Source organism: Lissotriton vulgaris, chromosome 1_1, assembly GCF_964263255.1.
Source record: "Lissotriton vulgaris chromosome 1_1, aLisVul1.2, whole genome shotgun sequence".
Taxonomy (NCBI): domain Eukaryota; kingdom Metazoa; phylum Chordata; class Amphibia; order Caudata; family Salamandridae; genus Lissotriton; species Lissotriton vulgaris.
The window spans coordinates 1374214336-1374231858 of NC_141685.1; the positions used below are offsets into that span (position 1 = coordinate 1374214336).

The 17523-nt window shown below is 45.3% G+C and overlaps 1 protein-coding gene across 1 annotated transcript in view; it reads right to left on the minus strand.

The window, feature by feature from the left end:
* Positions 1-15560, minus strand: part of UBL5 (ubiquitin like 5) — a 58125-nt gene extending 42565 nt beyond the window's left edge. The window contains exon 1 of the mRNA XM_086936553.1: positions 15453-15560. The gene's annotated coding sequence lies outside the window, so the exon portion shown is untranslated. The remainder of the gene's footprint in view (positions 1-15452) is intronic.
* Between the last annotated feature and the right edge of the window lie 1963 nt (positions 15561-17523).

Consider the following 17523-nt stretch of genomic DNA (forward strand, 5'->3'; position numbering starts at 1 on the left):
ATGCGGTAATGTGACTTAAAATGTGTTAGTGTAATGTGAGATGTGTGACACTTGGCAGCGCTGGAAAGCGCGGCTACGAGAGCAATTGTGGGCTTTTGTTTAAGTATTCACTTCAATCACAGCCCCTTCACGAGCTGTGATTAACATGAATACTTAAACAAAAGCCCACATGCCTTTGTTAATCTTTACTACTCACCTTTTTAATTTTGCCATATTCTTGTAAACTTTGATCATGGATAGTTTGGAAACAAATGTAAAAGCTTTTTTCAGCATAAACATGATAGGGCCACATTCTTTGATATCTATGCTTATGGAAAATGTGCCACGGTGGTGCAAATCTGCCTTAAGCCCCTTTACGTAGGTTGTATGTGTTTTTTAAGCAAAAGTTTGGAGCGATATTTGGCGCTGCGCTCACGCGCAGTCTGGTTCCTGGTGCACATAGCCATGGCTGCAGCGCAGAGACCCTACAATGCTGCAGAGGGATCATTGGCTATAACCCCTTCCTCACTCATGAAGCAATCCATTAAGCGATGAAACGTCATGGCAGAAAATGGCATATGTAGTGGTTTCAACATGCCGAGCCTCTGATTTTCTTGAGTTTGCAAAGTTATGTTGCAATTAACTGAGCTACATTCTTTAGACGTTAAATATTTAGTCTTTAATTTGTATACTGTGTTTTGTTCCTTTTCATTGACTGAATTTCTCTGACAACTGCAATCCTCCTCATGGGGTAAAGGCCAAGCTTGGCATAGCTAAACAATCAAATTTTACTCCAAAAAACAGTTATACGCTTGGAAACAAACATACATTATGACAAAGTAATAATACAGAACCTCACTGTCCAGTCAAGGAAATAGCCATGGTCACTGTAACAATGCAGGACTAACTTGGCGGCAGCAAAGACTTTGTTATGTAGAAAGAAGAGCTCCAGACAACCAACACTTCATACACTCCCTGCACCCATCCGGACCTAGATGTCCAGCACCTAATTGAAGCTTAACCCAACAAAGACAGAATTTCTATTACTTTGTATGAACAAGCAAGGAATAGTACAAATCTGGCTCAAAGACATGAACAATGACCGTTTCAAACCTGAACTTTCACTTAAGTCACTTGGAATCACCCTGGACCAACCTGACCCTCAGCATTGCCAAAATACCAAATAGGAGTGTGCGGGTACCAGCTCACTCTTAAAAAAGAAAGAGCACCAATTTCTTCTAGAAAACAACTTCAGCATCGGCTGGTGGTAACACCCTGTTTCGTGGCTTCCCTCTCAACACTGGCACCCCTATGGCCAACCTACTGCTGCAGCTCGGTTCATCCTATGATCACATCACCCCCATCCGGATCAAACTCCATTTGCACCACTTGCCTCCCTGCACCATTTACAAAGCCACCACGCCAGCACCCTTGCTTATCTTGTGGACAATCTCACTTCTCCGGTGACTTTTAGTAGTCAGGTTACCATCAGACAGGAGACTAAGAAGTGTAACCTCTTCGCCGCTAATGACAAGGGTAACTCGTCATGGACTTTCCATTGATTTCAATGGAAATTACATAAAAGAAGTAAAATAGCCTTAGCAGTAAAGGGGTTAAAAAAGCAAATCAGAAGGCCTTTTTCAATCTATGCATCTACTTGTTCCAATTAATCAAGTCACATATAGATTTGAGGTCTATAAAAAGTCACACTCGATGGCACTATCGTGGAGCTACATATTTGTGCAATCATACAAAGGTGGGTGGCCTGGTAAGTACTACTCAATCCTTTCCTAAAACCAGCCTGCACATCAGTTAGCACAGCACTAATGTCTACCCAACTCTGTAGCCGGCTGAGTAACACTTTCCCATAAATGTTGCCGGCCCACATCTAGTAAGGAAAAGGGACTATAATTAGTGGATTTGCTTTGCTACCCTTTTCATGCAATGGGATTGCAAAAGCTGATTGCTAAAATGGATGAGGCTTTTCAATAGTAAATGCAGGCTTAAAACACCTTTTGTAAATAATTCCATGTATACCACAACCAGCCCGTGGGATTTGTTAAGCTTCAAGCTGTTGATATTTATTTTATCTTATGAGGTGAAATTACTAGAGACCCACTGCATTTTGTCAAAATATATAAACTAATAGCATTGTTATTCACAAAGCCAATAACTTACACTTTCCTAATGTGAGTCCTATTGGCAACGGCAATGCTTGTTGGTAGCAAGCAAGGACAGTGCTGTTGTGGTGCTGAGTGATGATGTGGTGGTATCCCTGAGTGACGTGGTGGTGTCCCCGAGTGACGTGGTGGTGTCCCCGAGTGACGTGGTGGTGTCCCCGAGTGACGTGGTGGTGTCCCAGAGTGACGTGGTGGTGTCCCAGAGTGACGTGGTGGTGTCCCAGAGTGACGTGGTGGTGTCCCAGAGTGACGTGGTGGTGTCCCAGAGTGACGTGGTGGTGTCCCAGAGTGACGTGGTGGTGTCCCAGAGTGACGTGGTGGTGTCCCAGAGTGACGTGGTGGTGTCCCAGAGTGACGTGGTGGTGTCCCAGAGTGACGTGGTGGTGTCCCAGAGTGACGTGGTGGTGTCCCAGAGTGACGTGGTGGTGTCCCCGAGTGACGTGGTGGTGCCTCCGAGTGACGTGGTGGTGCCTCCAAGTGACGTGGTGGTGCCTCCGAGTGACGTGGTGGTGCCTCCAAGTGACGTGGTGGTGCCTCCAAGTGACGTGGTGGTGCCTCCAAGTGACGTGGTGGTGCCTCCAAGTGACGTGGTGGTGCCTCCGAGTGACGTGGTGGTGCCTCCGAGTGACGTGGTGGTGCCCCTGAGTGACGTGGTGGTGTTCCCGAGTGACGTGGGGGTGTCTCCGAGTGACGTGGGGGTGTCACCGAGTGACGTGGGGGTGTCACCGAGTGACGTGGCGGTGTTCCCTAGCGAGGTATCCTTTTAATAGACCTGTAAACAAAACCCTTGTTATGTATATAACATTGATTAACAAAGCCTGGGATGCGTTATGAAGAGAGACGAGTAGGCACAGATCAATACTGCAATGATTTTCTTAGCCAAAATTGATTTTATATGGTTTTAACGCAATGTGCTGGTTATACATTTAGTATAATGAGTCCTTGTTATAGTGCAAAATGGGGTTTGACCCTGAACACATTTGTTTTGGCAAGGCAGACGTCCTCAATAACAGCGCTTCATCAATTATGCCACTCCTGCTAGGCCTAATCCCAAATACAATACAGAGAAGTGAGAGTAAAGCTGCGAAATAAGAAAGTCTCTGACACTGAACATACAGCTGACAACACTAGCGAAAAGAACGCCGATAAGACGCGCACTGTCTTTTAACAAAGCTGATTTAACTTCTGACAAAATGTTCCCGTGGGAGATTCATGCTAACTATACCAAGAAGAGCAGAAACTTGATAGTAAGTAAATCATGAAATCAGGCGTTAAATACCCCTGCTTGGCAACGAAGAGGTGTATAAACCAACAAATATAATCTACAAATTTAAGAAGACGGGGAATACTGCATAAGTGTAGAAAACGAACTTGTAAAAAATAGAAAAGAAGAAAAAACAGATCAACGTTGTGGGGTGCTTCGTCTTGCAGTAAGGAACAATACCTTCAACAGGTAATCTAAACTACAGCCAGCCTCTTCAAAAGCATAGGCAGGGTGAAGAGAGTGTGGCTAACTCAACTGGGCATTTGTTAGGTGAAGGCACCCGGCGTGCAAGTCATCAGCTGTGCAGTCACCTTGCAGTCCCCGACCACACTTCAAATTATATTTAAAAAATGCGGTGGCTTGCCCAATATTATCGGTCTTGCCAGTGTGTGTGTGTGTTTCTTCCAGCACGTTGTATCCACATGGATGATGTTACCCACGTGTAACACTGTTGGATCTTTGCCGCCAACACTTTGTCTGTATTTCTAATTCACCGCATTTTTATGCGAAAATCTCAAGCAGGTATGCCTCAGGTAAACGACATCTGGACAGGACACAGTACTCCGCCTCCATGGGTCTGCGTGGGGTGCCCCCACTCTGTGGACGCCTGTGCTGTGTATCAAAAAGTGCAGTGGTCACAACTCACATGGGCTTTTGTGAGCCATGGAAAGAAGGGCAGTGGTTCGCTCGCATATGGGCGTGAGGTGAAGACAAAATGCAGTGTGTCACAACAACCCAGGGGACTACCGTATGCTCCGGGAGGTAGTGCGGGGGGAGGGCTCACAACCCACTGGGACTCCCTATGCTCCGTGAAGCAGTGCAGGGGGTCACGTCACGAGCTTGGAGCATGCGAAGCAGTGCAGGGGGCCGTACACTCTAACAAGTGTTCTCCTACGTTATGGTTATCTATTCATAATAAATAAAATACGATTGCATCGCTCTGAGCACCACATCCCCTTAGATAACGGTCCAGTGGCTCATTACGAAATGGAATCAGAGAAAATAATTGTCGGTCCTCTAAAATACTTCTTGGAAAAGCTGTTGTGAGGTTGTAAAGCATGGCGTGCGAAATGTGTGGTAGTGCAAGTCCGGGCACTCGGGATGATATTTAAGGAGGGTGGGGTGTATTAAATGCATAATTAGGTGAGTGCAGCTGGAGAATAAGCGGTGCTGTCTGCGGCGTCAGCGGGGCCCCGTATTAGTGGTTTGTAAAACAAGGCCACAGCTTTCACTGTGTATAATCAGCATGTAGAGTGAAAAATACACGGAACACAATGTTCCAGTCTTTCAAATCTCGTGCAGCATCACACATTACTCACATGTAGTAAATGCATGTACTTCTACACACCATATGTCAAATTCACCTCTCATCCAAAGTACAGATCTGCATGCTCATGTTAAACCAGCATTGGCCGCGCAGCCGGTCCGCGAAATGAATAATTTAAAAAACAAGCTTTTTTAGCGTTATTGAAGGTGTAAAGCTCAATGATTATGTTCCTCTGCCCACAGAGGCACGCCAATGATAAACAATTAAACTCACCAGAAAACCTCACAGACTTCTAATTGCAACTTATTTAAATTTATGGGATGAAAATCGAATACATGCTGGAGCGTCAACAAAGCCGGTAAAAAGGGAAGAGGTTTGTAACTTTATTTCACTCTGCACTGCTTTGTTCTAGAGACTGTCAAACGTTGGGCTCGGCGCCACATAACCAGCAAGGAAGGATCGGGGTCGAAGTGGCTTTTTTTCTAAAGGCACGTTAAGCACTTTGTGCGTTTTGATTTGGCTTAATAAGTTACACTGTTTTTGAAAAACGTAAAAACAAATATTTAAAACATGCAACGAGACGACATGGATGGCATGAGAAACGAATGCTTCAAAAAAAACAAGCAATGTCCTGAGCAAATGGTGGGGGCCTGAAGGAGGAGGGGGTGCGAGGGATGAGTGAGGATGGGGTAGCAGGGGAGGGTACAAATGGACCCTTCGTCGGGGGTCTCTACGGAAAGAAATAAAGAATACATAATGAGCCCCAAGCTACGTTCAAGGTCCTTGAGTAACATAACTCATATTCAAATAGCTAATATACTACAAATCCTGAGTTTTATCTCTTAAACTAAACGAGTTGCTAAACCCATGCCTGACCATGACTTCATAACATTGTAAACTGAAGGTTAAGCTTTGACAAAATTAAGAACCGACCGGCGTCTAAATAATGCATAACGCAGTTTAAACAAACAAAATTCCTCTCGCATTTGTGTGGCGTTGCTCGCCCATACTCACAGTGAAATGTAGCGTCACAGCTTCCTGCTCTTTCATCCAATGCCTGCCGCATTTGGATTCCCTAGCGCAGACGCCCCTTATAGCTGCTCTGATAGGTCGGTTACGCGATCACGTGGTCGCTACATATTATAGATGTTAACATTGCGTCTATGTGTGAATTAAAGACTAACTACCAATGCCCACTTAATCTAACATATATTATCTCTACATGAATCGAAGCTAAGAATTATCGTCCGTAATGATTTTTATGAACCTTCACGAGGTTATTGAATGTGAAACATATACAGGACAATAATTAACTAATGGGAACTCTTAATTCTACAACATATACAATATTAGTAGGCATGATAAAGTCTAGGTATAGAACACGGTATATTTTTACTTTACTCATGCAAATCGACCTGAAAGCAAAAGCGGTCGGCCATTTTGGAACGGGCAATCGGATTCAATTGAAATACAGAGGTTCTCTGTGTTAAAGAGGAAAACGTATATCACAAAGTAAAACAATGAAAATTTCAAAAAACAATTCAAATGATAAAACAAAACTCATGTTACTTTCAAAATGTGTCACACAACGTCATGAAGACAAGCACAATGTCCTCCGCCCTGTCAGGGCAAATCCTGTCTCATAGTTCAAAGTTCTATAGAAAACATGTAAGTTCCAACCTGTCATTAAGCCCATCTGGCTGAAGGCTTCCCATTTTCTTTATCCAAAAGTATTCAGATCTCAGTCTCATTTTATGAGTATCAACATCTGGGCGCCCTTTGACCACTTCTAATATGGTGAAGCGTAACTGAGCGATATTATGTCCTGACTCTGTCCAGTGGGCTGCCACTGTGGATTTTGAATTCTTTAACCGGATATTACTCTTGTGCTCGGTTATTCTTACCTTAACCTTACGTAGAGACCCCCGACGAAGGGTCCATTTGTACCCGAAATGCATTGGGTGAAAGTGTAATGTTGTACCATTGAAACCTGCTAATATTTGAAAAACGACGAATTTAATGAGAAATCATCATTAAAAATATACAAATAAAGATGACATAAGGACATTGTTTCTAAAGATTTTTCATTGAAAAACATTATGGATTAAGAGGACTATCATTGGTCCATGATAAAGCGTGTGCACACCCTGAACTCGAGGACAGTACTCCTGTTCTTACCTATCATAAATTCACTGGACAGTGTTCATAGACAAAACACTCACAAGGGTGTTGCACCAAATTAACTTGGCTAAAGAAGCAAGATAAATATCAAGAAGAATACTCAGAGTGCAACTGTTGATCAATATAAGTAGCAGGGGAGGGAACACGGCCTGGGGGAAGCTGGCTGGGGAGGGGGAGGAGAAATCCAAGTAAGGCTGTGCGGGGGGGAAAGAGAGAGGGGAGGTGCTGGAGCTGGGGAACAGATGGCCGTGAAAGTTTATGGCCAAATAGCGCGTGCCTGTGGCCACGTGAACTCGAAGAAAACCGCACGAAAAAACCTGTGGTTTCACGAGTATTTTGAGCACTTGAATTCTCGCCATTTCCCATTCCTTCGGAATGGAAAAGGTGAGACCTAAAAATGACCTAATATGGTCTATTTGAAGCGTGGTGATAGGGCCTCATGAGCCTGCGTCTTAGGGTGATTAGTTGGCATCTACGGAGCTGCTGAAGGGTATGGAATAAAGCCAGATTAGGCATGCGGTCACTAACCAGTCAACTAATCACCCTAAGATGCAGGCTCATGAGGCCCTATCACCACGCTTCAAATAGACCATATTAGGTCATTTTTCATGATAATGCCTCACTAAGGGCCAACTCAAGCCCCGAGGCTAAACCTAGCAGCCGATTTTTGCTGTTAAGTTTTAGGACCATAGGCATTTAACATTAAGTTTAGAATGGAGTATTTTGTAAGGATCAACAGAGGTCCTGAAGAATAGGCAGGAGGGGTCTGCCTATGAAACATGTCATGTCGACAAAGTAGACCACTCTTGTAATTCTACTTACTAACCCCCTTTTTAATGTTCCTAGCTTGCAAAACCATTAAAGTTAATTTTTTCGACTAGCCAGGGAATTTGTAACCCTTTTTTACACTACCATTCACGTAAATAGGTCCCTACACTCCCTAACACATATCACTATCCTCATCACATCACATAGCCTATTGTCAAAAAATATAAGTGCTCCGCGTCACTCGTAGGTCGAAGCACGCCCCGCCCCGTAGAGGGACGGGAAGACCCCAATGGTGGGAGAATGACACTATGGGATTCATAGTGTGTGAGGGGTATTTTAAAAACACACAGTGCCCTCATTCTGCCACCCGCAGAGAGGCCTAATTTTCACATTGCAGTGTATTCACGAGTTTAGAGAAATATACAAAATCATATAAAATTAGTCACCACTCACATTGATAGAATCCCATTGTTTACAAGTCTAGCTCAGGAGGGTGATTCTATCATCTCCTCTAGACTTCCCCAATTGATTTTTTGGAATCCCCCATTTGTCCAGTTTCCTCCATAGAATGTCGCAAGACACTTTGTCAAAGGCTGCGCTGTAGTCTATGAAGCAGCAGTATAGTGGAAGATGTTTTTTTTGTGCTGCCTGTTGACTCAGAAAGGCCAGGGTTGTGATGCTATCTATGGTGGAGGCCGAGGAGCGAAACCCTGTTTGGAAGTAGGTTGGATGTTGTTTTCTGCTACCCAATCTTCTAAGAGCTAAAGAAGACACCGGGCATATGCCTTCGCCTCCAGGTCTAATAGGGCAATAAGTCGATAGTTGGCTGGGCACGTGGTGTCTCCTTTCTTAAATATGGGGCATAAGATCGAACCAAGCCATGAGTCTGGTAGCTGACATGTCGTAAACACGATGTTATATAGTGAGGCAAGAAGTGCGGCCCACTCCTCCAGAGCACATTTGAATACCCCTGCAGGAAGGCCGTTGGGCCCGGGAGCCCCATCGTTTTTCATGGCCTCAAGAAATTTGGAGACTTCAGCTGCAGTGGTCAGCTCATGGATTTCTGTCAGGGTGTGATCAACACGGTCTCTTAGATCGATCACCACGGGATCCGCCGTGTCACAGCAGTATAATTGAGTTACATGCTGGTCTTCTTCGCGGACTGCGTTTCCTCTGTTATTCGACGAGCGGAGCTTGTTCATGTAGTTCCAGAACTGGGACAGGTTTTTACCCCTTAGCAGGACGAATATTTTTAGCCACTCATTCTGTTCTTTTAGTCTCCTGGCAGCCCATGCTGATTTTCTGAAGGCCTTGCGCAACAGAGCCATGTTGTTGGCCGAGTGCTCTGCGCCATTCAATTTATGCAGGCGCTCGGCCCTCCTTACGGCTTTCCTTTTGGTGACTAGCTCTGGGTCATAGGTCCGGTTCGGGCGTAGCCCCTGGAATTTATGTTGAGCCTTGGGACTCGTTAACCTCATCCATGCTGCCATGATTTACCGCCGGTGCTGGGGCCCAATGTTAATGGGTGTGGTCATGACGGAACAGTTCCATCATGAGCACAGCCCAACCGATGCTCATGACGGAACTGTTCCGTCATGAGCATCGAGATGGTTAAGAGATATTGCAATTTAATAATGGAGTCATCCCACCGATGATGTAGGTCAGGGATAGAGTTGTGCCTAAAATTAGGAGTTTCTCCTGTAAGCCAAGTGCCCACTTTGGCAGAACCGGATGTATCCCATTTGATTCTTCCGACTACTGTGTGGAGTTCAGCCAGCGTTGAGTGCCCCACCGCTGTTATTTCAGCGGCTGCAGGCGCTAGCAGTTGCATTGTTACCGTTAAGGGGTTATGGTCACTCTCATGATGGAGGAGGAATTTCCATCCTGGTTAATTTATTTCCCAGTAACGGTGAAAGGAAAATGTAGTCGATTGTCGAGATGTTCTTAAAAGTTGGTGGAAAATGTGTCCCAGGATTCTGTTCCATTCTAATTTGCTTAGCTGAGCGTAGGTTATGATTGATTAAAAATGTTATCATAACTTCTTTCTCTTTGGTTCTGATAGCTGGACGGGCGTTGATAACCAGATCTTTGATGTTAAAGTCTCCTAATAACAGAACCTCTGCGGATGCAAATTCCAATAACAGATCTTCCAGATGTTTGATCAGTCGCTCTATAGCAGTTACTTTTGTGGTTTTCGCAGAATTGTGGTAACAGTTGATTAGAAGCAAGGAAAAGGCCCTGGCGGAGGATGAGAGGCCGGTAATTAAAACAGTCTGCCCTGTCATTAAGTTCCGAAAGATGGGGGTGGCTGCTATCTTACACCTGTGCTTGATGAAAATAGACAGACCCCCAGAGGGTCTTCCGTAGGAATTGGCCTGAGTAGCTGGTTGAAAAAGTTCATAATAGCTGAGGAGAGGTGTTGGGGCTCGAGACCAACTCTCCTGTAGACAAATAATGTCACTTTTATTCAGATATCCCACGGCTGATCTAGAGGCGATCGTTGACTTTAGCCCAGCCACATTCCAGGACGTAATAGTCAGATTATGATCTGACCAATTAACTTCCCCGTTAGGAGGAGCACTGCCAGGCAGATGTATTTGCAGGCTCTGGGTGAGGCTGCCCGTGGCGGTTATCGGTCACGTGGACAGGGCGGCTCAGTTTGCAGCTCACCAGACGGTGGTTGTTGTTGCAAGAGATGTTTATGAAATTATCCACTTTCATTGCTTCTGGGAGCCAGGCGTGAGTTGCGCCCCTGGACCCCTTCAGAGCGCTAATATGCTACCTCGCAGGGGCCGCTGGAAGGAGACGTGTGGATATTTTTGTTGTGTAGGCACCCACATTTCTATGCCCCAGTTTTCAAATATGCTTGCTTCACCACGGATTCCATCCCTTGTCAATTCCCGGGACCACGTTGTTGCGGTTGCCTCTGAGCGCCCTCTGCCTGGTATTGAGGAAAACTTGACCAAAGCAAGGTCCAAAGTGCTGACTCCAGACAGCGCTGCAACGTTATTAAGTAGCCGAATAAGGTTGGTTCTGTTGAGGATGTCGTATGGGCCCTTATGGGCGTAATGAGGGAAGAAAACAAGTCCAGCATCTTTTTCCAGACTTTGATGGTTCTGACTCCTGGATAATTCACTTGAAGATGCGAGCACCTTCAGTTGTTGGGGTCGTGCTTCAGTTGAGTGATTGTTCCCCTCCTGATGGCCTTTCGCTCCCGGGGCATATATACATTGGGGCTGAAAAAGCCTCTGTATTTATTTAGAAGAGTCCCCACAGTCTTTGGTTGGAACTTCTGGCATGTGGCACATAGAACAGCCCGTCACTACACCCTCTGATACAATTTGAAGTTCTCCTTTCACTGCTTTTGCAAAGGCCCTGGCCATTAATTTGGCTGTTCTGAGCGCCTGGTGTTGCTACTGCAGGCTGTGCAGTAATGTTCTGGCTCCCAAGGCCTGGGTCGGTCATGGTTAGCAATTCCTTTGATTTTGTTTGGTAGAGATCCATACCTTGCCGTTGTGGAGTGTAGTTCGCTGCCTCCCAAAGACGGGGATGTTCAAAAGGGCATACCCTGTATCGGTTGCCCTATATTTTCTATGGTATCCTTATTGCACAACTGAGTCGAGCTTGTCCCGATAGTTTTCATTTTAAGGCCAGATTAAAAATTGGAAAATACGGAAGGTCCTTGGATTTGATGGCTGGTATACTAAGAGCCGCTGGCCCGTCAAGCCCCACTCCTTTTCGCTAGACCTTGTTTTTTTTATTGTTTTTTCAATTTCTTTCTCTCCTTCCTTGACAATAGAGGTTTCATTGGGAGATTGGAGGACGTGCGATTCGAGTTTTTATACGCTGTATTAGTGGGATTGGGCCGCTGAATCGCGGATTTCGTCAGTGTTAGGCTGCTCAAATCGGAGCGTTCTGGACCCGCTTGGAGGTTCCCTGGGCTGGTCCCCAGTGGCAAACGACCCGAGCTATTAGGATCTGAATCAGAAGACAGGGGGGTAGCTTTACTCCCTGATGGTGAGCCGTCCAATGTAGCAGTGTGTAAAAACTCCTCAGAGGAGATTGAAGTTTGGGGCTCTTGAGGGAGTTTCACTGTCCCGTTTCCCTTGATGTTGCTCTTCACACTGTCCAAAAGTGCTCCCAAGATTTCTGGGAAAGAGGAGAGTTTAATAATTATTGGGGAACAGGAGCAGAAATTCGAGTTATCCTGCGGCCCTACAGACCTTTCTAGTAAATTTAGCCGGGAGCCCAGGTCAGACAGTGCTGAGGCCAAAGTTTGAATTAGGTCAATCTGCAGTTCCATTTTCTGAGATTGCCAAAGCATAGCTGCATCAATTGCGTCTTTCTTTACATGAAGAGATGTCAACGAGACCAAGATGGAGTTTGTCGATCCCATTGAGGCGAACACAGGTAGCTCTTGATCATCTTGCATAATACTAGAGGAGTTGGAATGCGAACTGAGGCCCGGTGTGTGGGCAAGGGATTCCTGAATTCTGGCTTCTAGAGAGGCCAAGAATCGCTTAGATGACAGGGGGCTTTTAAACTTTAGGCTCTTTTTTAAAGATAGAGGGTCCTTCTGGCTGATTTGGAGAGCACCTGAACCTGGGCTGCATTGTGGTAAGGGCTTAGGTGTCAAATCTACCATGTTGCAGTGGTCAGAATATTTTGGAGGAGTAGGCGGCGCTCTACTATGGACTTGGACTTGTAACTTGGCCGCAGTATTTATTACAGAGGTGTTTGTAGTGAAGTTTGTAGAGTCTGAGCCCGAGACTGGTTCCGGTAGGTTCCCCAGGCCAGTAGAAAGGACACTTGGTGAAACAGTGAGGCTGTCCTGGGTCGTGATGGCGTCGTCCTGGGAAAGTATACACAACTGGGGATTCTCATGTGAGACAAAGACTTTGGGCGAGGATGAATGCGGATTTTCCGAAAGTGAGCTTTTGAAGTGAACAGGGCTGGAAGCGGAATGTTTGTCGTAACCCAGGATATCCGCATTTGTTTCCGCGTCGTACTGTGATGTTGCGGTGGGGGGAGAGCCTGTTTGAGGAGCAGAGTTGCCGAAGAAGTCCCTAATCCGGGATTGCGACAATGAGCCACCAGTGTGGGGAGTTTAGGCCTGGGGTGGCTGCAACTGCTGCTGGTCGGCCTCCAGGGAGACATTACGTAAAACAGTGCCCTTTCTCCAAGGTAATTTCCTGAGCGGCTTGGAAGTCTCCATAACAATTCCGCAAATATTGCAGTTTGCTGGGAGCGGAGCTTACACGCTCTCTGGGACCCTCCAGGAACTATGGCAGCCCAAGAGTGATGGTGAGAAAGCTGCAGGTGCCACAATCCACCAGCGACGGCCCGAGAACAGTACGTCAAGTTGCTGACAGTGGTGTAGACAAAGATTTCAAGTTGCTGCACCGCTCCTGGCCTCCGGGCCGCGGCTGATCCGGACCGTCTAGGTAGGTAACCGCTCTTTTGATGGTAAGCCCCTTTGAACACACTCATCCACGTGTCACCTCCGTGGGTGGCAACACCACCGAAACTCCAGGTGGCGGGCAGGTAGACAGGCAGTCCGGCTGGTAGACCTCAGCCACGGGCGATGGTCTGACAGACAGGCTGCCAATCGGTGACTGGGAGTGTCTGGATGGCCCGACCTCAGCACCGGCAGACCCAGCAGCTTGTGCTCAACAGTTAGGGGGCGTTGGGAAGCGCGGGGGCGATTCACGGACCACACCCGAATCGGGTTTCAGCCTCGCCCGAGCTCAACAGAGCACACACCCTGCTCTTTAACCCAAGATTCCTCCCACAGCCGGAGCTGACAGCCGGAGCCGGGCCGCTGCCGGAGCCAAGCCGCACAGCTGCTGGTGTCTCACCCGGGGTAATGGCTGTTTTCTGCGCCTTTCCGGCTTTCACAGGTTTTCACACGTTTCTGCCGCACGGGTATCCGCCGCACTCCCCGGTCTCTTTGCCTCCCCCTTATCTCCTCTGGTGGGGGCTCTGGCAGGGGGGGCTTAGCACTCAGCGCTTGGCGTGCTGGGAAGAGGCTGTGGAGGCTTGCGGCTTGCTGCTTGCTCGTGAAATGGCGATCTGGCTCTCTGGCTTGCAGCTCTCTGCTGCTAAGAGTTATGCTTACATTTGTAGTAAGAAGTCTTCCAATATAAGTTTGAGACTACATCTTGGCCTAAACAAAATGGACGGTCTGAAAAGAAGTGTGTTAATATGTGTACTTTTGACTGTAAGTTTCAATCCAAAGTGTTGCTATATGATGTGTTCAGTAGAACATTGTTCTTTTTAGTGCTACGTTCTGCATTACATTATATGTTGCGGCTCGGACTTAGTGGACTGTTGGTGTGCCAGAATTTAGATTTATTTTGGTGGGGCTCCTATGACTTACTTAGATTGACGGAATAAGTTCAAAAAGAGAGTTCTCAAGAGCACACAATTTAGTCAAGTCAAGGCCTTGTCCCCCAGCCCACTGGACCAACATTTTAATGGCAGTGATTCTGATGGAAAGGTCAAGGGACTACCCTCCCAAGTAAGGGTCATTGTTTTGTGGGCCCTGCCCAGATTTATAATTAATATTTTTGCAGCATATTTAGGTAAAGCGTTAAAGCCAGTTTTAGCGATAAATCTAGTGGAGGTGTCTGTCCAGCCCAGTGTGGTGCCTGCACCGTCAACCTGCTTTTATATAGCACTCAATACCTGTATTATGTATATTTTTTAGCCCCTCTCACACTATTGTTACATAATGGCAATAATGCAGAAGCACAATGTGAAACCTTTTCATTAGGTACTGGGGCATGTAGTCGTTATTGAGCAGCTACAGATGGCAGATACCATTGCTGACCATTAGTATATCAGATTTTAATACTATTCATTTCACTTGGTTCATGAAGTTATTCATTTTGTCAAAGAAGAATATAAATTCCTTTCGGTAACCAAATAAAGATAATTTTTCACCCATTTATCTCACATATACCCCAAACCATTCATATCAGTTGTACCAAAAAACCCATATGCCTATGTTTGCAATGCTACAAGACAACCACTGAATGATAATGGAATGCCACCTGTAGTTTATTGGGTTATTCATTTTGTAACTGTCTCTTGAACGGTGATAATAGCGAGTAGCCAAGGCTTACTCCAGGAGGTGGTAAAGAGGCTGTAATTCAAACACAGTATGACACTGTAATCAAGCTTCATACGCTTAATATGGCCAAGTTGCATATTTTAAGAGGGGCCTGAATTATAAAAGGGGGTTATTGAATTCAACTTCAAAAATAGTTCCACAATGCATAATCCTCCCAGTTCTGATGTGTCTAGTATGCAAACTGTTGCTGCGTGCCTAAAGTGTCCTTTAAAGATTTAATGGATAGTTGGCCGCACTAAATGGAGATGTACCTTGATCTAAATGTAAAAAGGGCAAAATATTCACAAAATCATGAAATTCTACAATACGATAAGATTGACGACAGTGTACTTTGCTGACAATTGGGGGTATCACAAACGAATACAATGCCAGAGACCAAACGACAACCTGTGAGGAAGCAAAAGACGACAAACAGGACTGACTCAGTCTTTCATCCTTCAAATGTCCATTACATGTGCTCGATTGTAGGATATGTATGACAGAAGCTGCCTTTCAATAATCAATTCAGAGTTTGAAGGCGCTATAAACACGGCCAAAAACAGCCTCAAGTTTCACTAAACATTACCCTAGATAGGTCTGAGGAATGCACATTACTAAAGTACAACCCTTCTCATTCACTTGAGCAACAAAATGCCCATACCTTTAATTGCCAAAGGCCTCTCCCCTAAGCCACCCTACCTTGAGTCCTTACTTGCACCGGTACACACATCCACGACAGTACGAGCATGCAAGAAGGCTGCGAACTAGTCCACACAACGTTGGTAAAATCTTTTAGCCGGACATGACGTTCAAGCCGCAGCTCAGTCGCAATAAAAATAGGACTGTCATATTGTATTTCCGTAATAAGGCTCGCGAGGATGCCATTTCGGAGTGGAGCAGACTACAGTTTAACAAGCGAAGCATCGGGGTGGAGGAAAAATGAATAAATAAAAGGTATTCCTATACAGAAATTAAGATCTTCTTTTACAAACTCAACTGATCATGTGTAGAAATAAAGGCATCTTTGTAATTGTTTGTGAAGTTACGGCCATTAACGTTTGTTAAACCATCAAATAAAAGAACTCAAATAGTTAAAATGTTAGTCCATATTAAAGATTAGTTCACAGTTCATTAGTCAATACTATCAATACCATAATGTAGCCTCTGTTACATAGAACCATTGCCTGCTCAGCAAAGACATACGAAGACTTTCCATAGCAAGATGTCCGCTGTAAATATTTTTCACTCATCGTAGGAAGCCCAAAAATAATAACACAACTATATAGCGCCAACCTTGTAATAGGCCTAGATACTAGAATCTACTGCTTAACCTAAGTAGAAAAGGTTGGCTATCTACAGAGGGTGGGTTAGTCCGAGTAGGTTTGTATTTACTGGCAAAGCTGCCGACTATGACTTTAGGAAATCTTTGCGTCGGGTCGATACCTTGTGATTCTGGGCAAATCACTTATTCTCGCAACGCCTAAAAATAAGAAATAATGTGACTTTGTGTAACGTAACTGGTCCTCGTGAAAAGCTCTCTGATATCGTCGAGTCCGCGCTGTATAAAAAAATGCACAAATATATGTACAAGCTTGGGCACCGCTATGAATATTAATACCAGATGACAGGTAAATTCTAACCGCACCGGAATGAACATTTATGTGCCTGTTCGCACTAAACACATCTTGGCAGCATTTATGTGTGAATGAGTTGCAACCGGCAATGGTCATGTGTGCTAACACCATCCGCATGCGGTTTGTCTATCCTTACCAGAAACTCAATGACAACGGATGCAACATACACTGTGAGATGAAGAAGCCACTCTGCTAATGGAAATAGCCCTTAAAGTCAGGGCGAGTCGTCGTTCACTCTCACGGTTTGTGCTTGAGTGCGCAGATATGGCTTTCCAAATCACATCTGAGATTCATTGTCATGTCCTCTTAAAGAGAATTGTCCCTCGAAGCCCATGGTGTCTTCTGCACTTTCACAATCAGACCTGGCATTCCACACAAGTTGAGTGAGTGTAAGGTGACAGATTGTTTCTCAAACTGTTGTCTTCTCCACGTCGGCTCTCAGATGCTATACGTCATATGTATATTGGGTGGGTTCAGTCCTCGTGGTATTGTTGTTCATTTCTTGTTTATTGAAATCCTGGTGAACTGTCACCTTGATGCGTCATCGTCATGCGTTTGCTTAGGGTTACTTTCAAGCAAAGGTTCTCAGATGACATACAACGCATAGCTCTAGCAAAGCATTCCTTGATCAGAGTAGCTGATAACACTTCTGTTTATCTATCACTGCAAGACCTTTTAAATGTACAATCGATCTACAAATGTAATATTATATAACATAACAGTGATTTCCAGATTAATATTCAAGTGCCTTGCAAAAGCAGCCTTGCCTTTTCTCTTAGTGCAATAGCCCTGCGGTGCATTAATAATGGCATGTAAGATTTTCTTAGCAACCGGGGTACAATTTGTGCTTCCTGGACTAGAAACAAGCATCAAGGGACTAGTTTCAGGTCATCACCCCTCATCAGCCAGGCTAGCTTGAATCCAGTGGCACAGGAAGCCACATCTGGGCATACCCGGCGCACTTAAGACGAGAAAGCAGAAGACAAACAGATGATGGACGGAATGCAGAGCAAACCAAACATTCACCCCCAGTCAAGAGATCTGGGTTAAATCCATCATTCTTTTGCTCACCATGTCACCCCAGTTTGGACCCAGCCATATGCAAATCAGTCTTGACCCTGTTCCTCATGGGGAAA